The sequence below is a fragment of the Capra hircus genome, chromosome 7, assembly GCF_001704415.2.
Source record: "Capra hircus breed San Clemente chromosome 7, ASM170441v1, whole genome shotgun sequence".
NCBI classification, from domain to species: Eukaryota; Metazoa; Chordata; class Mammalia; order Artiodactyla; family Bovidae; genus Capra; species Capra hircus.
In genome coordinates, this window is record NC_030814.1 from 69,278,588 (window position 1) to 69,286,006 (window position 7,419).

At 33.6% G+C, this 7,419-nt stretch overlaps 1 pseudogene; it reads left to right on the plus strand.

Moving 5' to 3' along the window:
* On the plus strand, positions 5,511-6,471 carry LOC102168531 (annotated as a pseudogene).

Consider the following 7,419-nt stretch of genomic DNA (forward strand, 5'->3'; position numbering starts at 1 on the left):
ATGTTTGGGAACACATGTATACCTGTGGTGGATTCATGTCAATGTATGGCAAAATCAATACAGTATTGTAAAGTAAAATAAAGTGAAAATAAAAATTAAAAAAAAATTAATACAAAAAAATAATAAAATAGTCCCTTCATTTATTTTTGTTTTATTTTCTTTTGCTTTGATGTCATAGTAAAAGATTCTTTACAAAGACCAATTTCAAGAAGACGTTCCCTGATGTTTTCTCTAGCAGTTTTACAGTTGAGTCTTGCATTTAATTCTTTTGAATCAGTTTGACCTGATTACTTTGTATTACACAAATTTTCATATCAATGGCCGGATAGCACATGAAAAGATTCTTTCATTAGTCATCAGAAATATAAAGCGAGGCATCAAGTATGCTATATAATTACTACAAAAAAAAAAAGGTATTAAAGTGGGAATGTAAAAAGCTGTAATGACTTTGGAAATCTTATGGTAATTTTTTGTTAAATAATAAAGCACTTACCACATGAGCTAGCAATCGTCTTCCTAGCTGTTTAATCAAGTGAAATGAACCATATATGCAGCAAGGATTTGTAAATACAAGTTTATATTAGTTTTGCTTTCATTTACCCCAAGTTGGAAACAATCTAATTATCTACCAACATGTAAATAGATAATTCAACTTTGATATTTATATTCATTCAAAGAAATAAAAATCAACATAATAAAAAGTAACAGACATACAAAACACACAGCAGCATGAAAAAGTATCTATCATGGTAGATGACAGAAAAGAATATATGACCCAAGAATTCTATATAATTGAAAATCTAGAATAAGCAAAGCTATATTATTTCTCACTAAGTGTTCATTGCTTGAGTCTAAGGGGGAAATAATGTGAGAGTAAAGGGCATGAGGAAGCTTTACGTAGTATATGAGTGCTACGTTTTTTACTGTGGTTGGAATTATGTGTGTGTGTATAGATTTGTGAAAATCATTCAGCTCTGTATTTATAATGGGTGCAGTTTATTATGTGTAAATTATAGCTCTAAACACTTATAAAGTGATATCATCTCTTATAGCAATACTCAGTGGGAACAGTATTAATACCTTTGGTAGGGGATTTGAAATCCTTGGATAAGGATTCTTATCTAAGACACTTCCATGATGATATTAACACATGAAACCAACATTTCATGTAACTGGAAATAAAAACTATCTCCACACATTTTCAAATATCTCTTGGTGTCTTCCACTGCCTCATTGACTGCTGGTTTATAATCTATTTCTTTCATACATAAAAGTTTGACCTACTTGGCATTTATTTGTGCTTTTGTTTTATTTACATGTGGGATAATGAACTGTTTATAAAACAACATGCTAAACAGACATTATTTTCTGTGAGTAATTTAAACAACCTCAAACTTACATTGTTAATTCTCTTTTCATCGCATGTATATGAACAGCATCTATTTTATTTTTTTCACTATTCTAGCTGTTTTCTTCTTCTTCTGATACTGAAGTTTGTTATGCTTTCATTCTCTGCACATACATACTCTGCCTCCTCTGTAACTATTTGTGAAATGACTCAATCCTGGTATTGGCTAGAGTGGGCAATCTTGTTTTCCACATACACTTGGTAAATGCTTTTGAGTTGAGTTATTTGCTGTCAAAAGATGTCAAGCCAGTGTTGTTTTTTGTTCATTTGTTTTATTGAAAAGAAAGATTTTTCACTGTGAATGCAGCTTGGATTTTGTATGCTAGAGAATATTATCTTCTGTGGTGGCTGACACATTGAGACACAATATTGAAATTACAGGCGAAGGATGAGGTCTATGGGCAGTGGCAATCAGTTAAGCCATTTAGGAGAATATTTCTTCAGTTTCTGTGGAGATATTTCAAATGCTTCTCACATTTTGTCTTTTCCTTTGACCCCCACGAGGAGAATACTCTGACTTTCACCAAAGGAAAGTCCTCAGAGAATTTCTGCAGGTAGGTGTCCCAAGGTAGATGCCAGTTCTCCAAGTTTCAAGGCTGATGAAACCCTAATACTTCTCCCAAGGGGATCTCAGACCATGTCTTTACCTACATCCTGGCCACAGGGACAAACAAAGTGAGAAAAAAGGAAAAAAAAAAGCAAGGAATTCTGTGTTTATCTGTAGCATAGATGGTGTGCCAAAGTCAATGGCATAGCAGGGAGCAGATCCCTCAGCTTATTTCCCTCATAAACTAATTGAATACAGTGCAATCTAATTCATGAATAGCATGAAAAGGAGCATTTAAAAATATAAATAATAGCCTTAAATTTCTGAAAAATAACCAAAAAATATAAGCTGTGAGTATACCTGGGTGGATATAACGTGTGTTATTTCTCACATTTCTAGAGAATAGTAGTGTTACATAACAATACTTTCTATCATTTAGATTATTTCTGTGATTTGAGGCAGTTTTTCAGATATTTATTTGGCATGCAAGAAGAGTTATTATAGCTTATCAATTAGAACATCAAATAAGTAAAAATATATGTAAATTTCTCCTTATATTTAAATGCTATTATATTTTTATATAAATGTTAAATAATTTTTATTTTTATCATTGTTTCCTACTGCTGCTGCTGCTGCTAAGTCACTTCAGTCATGTCCGACTCTGTATGACCCCATAGACAGCAGCCCACCAGCCTCCTCCGTCCCTGGGATTCTCCAGGCAAGAATACTGGAGTGGGTTTCCATTTCCTTCTCCAATGCATGAAAGTGAAAACTGAAAGTGAAGTCGTTCAGTCATGTGCAACTCTGTGATCCCGTGGACTGCAGCCTGCCAGGCTCCTCCATGGGATTTTCCAGGCAAGAGTACTGGAGTGGGTTGCCATTGCCTTCTCCATTTGTTTCCTACTCAGTGTATATATATATATATATATATATATATATATATATATATATACACATACATATATATGTATGTATATATGTATATAGTTGGAGAGTGAACAACTCACCTCTGCCTAATGGTAGAATTATATAATTTTGAAAAAGAAAAAGTATTTTCTTTTGGGATGGTATTTAATTAACTTTATTGTTAAATTTCTACTTATATTCCTTCCAAATGAGCAGTTTTTCTTTCATTTTGTTAATTCTAGGAGAATAGTAAAAGTAACAATAGAAGATTAGTCTGTAACATGCTATAGCATGACTAAATACTATGCTATTTGTTGTTCAGCTGCTCAGTTGTGTCTGACTCTTTGCAAGCCCATGGACTGTAGCACACCAGGCTTCCCTGTCCTTCACCATCTCCTGGAGCTTGCTCAAACTCATGCCCATTGTATTGGTGATGCCCACAACCAACTCATCTTCTGTCATCCCCTTCTCCTGCCTTCAATCCTTCCCAGTTATCAGATATATAGATAATAGCAATGAGATAACTTTGGCATATGAGTTAAACAAACTCCAGAAGATAGCTTAGGACAGGGAAGCCTGGTATGTTGCATTCTATGGGGTCACAAAGAGATGGACATGACTGAGTAACTGATCAACACTTCAGACACATAGTCTTACAATAGGAATATAAATATTAATATTTTTCTTGTGATACCAGAGTACCAAACTTGACAAATACATTAAAAAATTTTCATCCTGGTTCTTTCCCCAAAATGGCTTTCTTAAATTTTATATTCTAGGTCAATTTCTAGTCATATTTTTAAAAATACTTTTGAACAGTGCAATAACTGGCTTTAAAAGCACAATTTTATTTTTATTATTCAGAGTAAAGTGGCAAAAATCTTAAAAGTTTCAGGGGATTATATATCAAAACATTGTTCTGTAGAAGGTGTAAGGAATATTTTTGTTAAATGTTTGATTAAGTAGGTGGTTTTGTTTGTAACCACTATAACCAAACAGGTAGGGACTTCCAGACACCAAAAGGATCATTTTGAGACCAAAGTAAAAGTAACTGAATAGTTTGACTATTACATAACTTTTGTGAAAAAATATAAAAAAAATTTTCTTTCCAGTTAAAAGAAAGCCAAGGTGGTAACTGTCATGTGTCAAGTAATGTAATAAAAAGATGGGAAATGGAAAAAAAATCAAAACGTTGGTTTAAATTTTTATCATATATAACCTGAAAAGTTTTACTTTATCATAAGAACGCCACAGGGAGCATGAAGGCTGTGGCATAAAGCCTATATACATTTCTCTACAGATGTTTATGATTCAAAACATCCATAGAGGTTTACAACAGAAATCTGTGGACATGAACCATATTGCTTTCATATTCCATTTAGCTGGTTTTTCATTGTGATATAGAAGATTAAAGTCTATATTTTTACTATCAGAACTTTTATTTAAATGACAAATATACATATTTTACATATACAAAGTTTTAATATGCATATTAAGATTGTTTTCTATTATAATTTGACTTTATCATCTGGATATTTTGGCACCAGAGCACATATATACATAGGTATAACAGTTGAAAAGCATTGTTTCTCTAAAACAAGATTTCTTGTTCTAAATTTTGATAAGAACTAGTTACAACTATAGTTATAAATACTGTATTATGCACTTAAGAATGCTATATGCATTCAAGGATGAATGAATTTGTGACTTTAATATTAATTTTTTGACTGCTCCTAAACAACTGAGCAACTTCACTTTCTTCTATAGTTTCTTTTGGAGAAGGAAACGGCAACCTGCTCCAGTATTCTTGCCTGAAGAATCCCATGGACAGAGGGGCCTGGTGGACTGCAGTCTATGGGGTTGCAAAGAGCTGGACACGACTAAGCAACTAACACACACACACACGCACACACACACACGCACACACACACACACAATGTAGGAGAATTAATAGATGCAGTGATTTTAAAAACAAAAACTAAAAAAGTTAAAATAATATTTATGAACAAAAGCTTGTCCATAAATGTCAAATTCACACTTTAAAAAAAAAATTTCTGCAGATAGTTTGCTCATCTACCAATTTCCCACCAAACCTTAAAGGATTCCATGTAACAGGGTTTATAGTGTTAAAAATGTAGGCAATTCTTTGTCTACATAAGGCTACTAGTATGGCCCAGAGGGTCCATTCTGAGAGTGCCCACCCCCAATGCACTGGCCTCTGATCTACCTGCTGTTCATTTCTTCACCCTCCTCTAATGCATAGGATGTGAAACCTTCAGCGATGTAATAATGGCATGCTTGTTCCAATGGCCACATTTTATATATTAGTTGACCTGCGGTTGCTTAAAACAACCTACTTAGATATACTATATCACCCTCAAATTAAAGTGATGTAATTAGGAAAAATACTTGTTTAGTTTCTTCATTTGTAAAGTAGATTATTAGACTGCTTACCTTTGTGATTTATTTCATAAACTAGATAAACTAAATGATGTAAAAATACTTATAAAGATACCAATTATTTTTGCCAGACATTAATCTTTATTATTTTGTCTATTATCATCATGAAATAAATGTGAAATATTCCTTCCTTGCTTATCTGCCATATTTTAGGTTTTGTTGATTCATTTCAAACCAAGAAGATGAGATATGAATGTGGCAAATCAAACAAGAGTAACAGAATTTATTTTTCTTGGATTTTCTGGTGTTCTTTATCTAAGGCTTGCATTATTTGTGATTTTTCTCACTGTATATCTGCTCTCTCTCATGGGAAACACCCTCATCATCTTCATTGTTCTCATGGATTCCACACTTCAAACACCCATGTACATTTTTTTAGGAAATTTGTCATTTCTGGAGATCTGGTACACAACAGTCACAGTGCCTAAATTGCTGGCCACTTGTCTCTCACAGGTTGTTACCATTTCTGTTTCTGGTTGTATAATGCAGTACTACTTTTTTTTTCTCTATGGGGGCTACAGAGTGCATCCTGTTGGCTGTGATGGCCTATGATCGATACCTGGCTATATGCAGCCCTCTAAGATACTCATTCCTCATGAGTCTCCAGGTATGCCTGCAGTTTTCAGCTGGATCTTGGATTGGGGGGTTCATTGCCCCTCTCCTACCTACCATACTCATCTCTTACCTAAACTTTTGTGGACCCCAGAAGATCAATCATTTCTTCTGTGACTCAGACCCAATTTTTAAACTCTCCTGCTCAGATACATTCCTGGTGGAGGCCTTGGGTTACACATGTAGCTCTGTTGTGATTCTAAGTTCTTTTCTTCTCACTATGTCGTCCTATGGGAACATTGTGGTCACAATAATCAAGCTATCTTCTCGAGAGGCTCGGAAGAAAACTTTCTCCACCTGTGCCTCTCACCTCACTGTGGTCACCATCTATTATGGCACCATTATCTTTGCCTATGTTCGTCCTCCAGCCAAGTACAACTTTACCATGGGTAAAGTGATTTCAGTATTCTACTGTGTAGTCACTCCATTGGTAAATCCTCTTGTATACACCCTAAGAAACAAAGATGTGAAGAAAGCTTTCAGGAAAGTTCTAGCACAAAAGAGGTTGCTCTCAGCCAGACACGTGCAGAATATTTGAGAGATCGACTAAAACAAGCAATTTAGAATTGATTCCCAAACCACATCTGCAAACAGTAAGTATTTAAAATTATGTAAGTGATACCACCTAATATGGATATATCTGTACTTTTCATTTTGGTTTGAATTCTGCTGAAATAGGTATTCTGTAATTACTATGTTCAAGAAGACCTCAGTGCAATGCCATAATAATAAAGAGACAAATAACATAAATTTCCTGCCCATGCGACATTTACAATGGGCAAATTGGCTAATTTAGTCCCATATAATGGTTAGGTTGATTTTTTAAATAATTTATATCCTAATAGTAACCTTGGGCCAGAATTTGTTTCTGTTAAATAATCAGTGTTACTTCATTTAATAGATGGACCATTATAAATGTACCATCTTTTACTTTGAATTCATTAAATATTTATTAAACTCATATAATGAGTCAGATACTATTCACAAATATGGATGTTGATTTAAGTATGCATATAAGTATAAGTGGAGAATTTCATTAGAAAAATATCAGGAAATATTAGATAGTTAAAATGTTTCAGATAATATTGCAGAATTTCTAATGATCACAGAGGTAAAAATTTTAATAAGTAGAGGGAAAAAAGGAAAAATCTAGAACTAGAGAGTACAAGAACTGAACATCTAATATGGTAAAAACAAGTATCAACTTTCTAATATTCTTATAAAATATTTAAGCACACAATAATTTAAGCAAACTAATTTAATTAAACCAGAGAAAGAGAGGGGAAGAAGGGAAGAAAAAGTCTTAGAAAAAAGAATGCCATTATCGAGTCCACCTTCCATGTTAATGAAAAGCTTTACAAATTTTATTTCAATATAGTTTAATAACAAAAAGGATTACAGGAGTGCTGCAAAAAATAAACTCTATCAAAGCTTTATAGGATGAGTGTTCTTTACCTGGGGACTTCCCTGGCGGCTCAGATGGTAA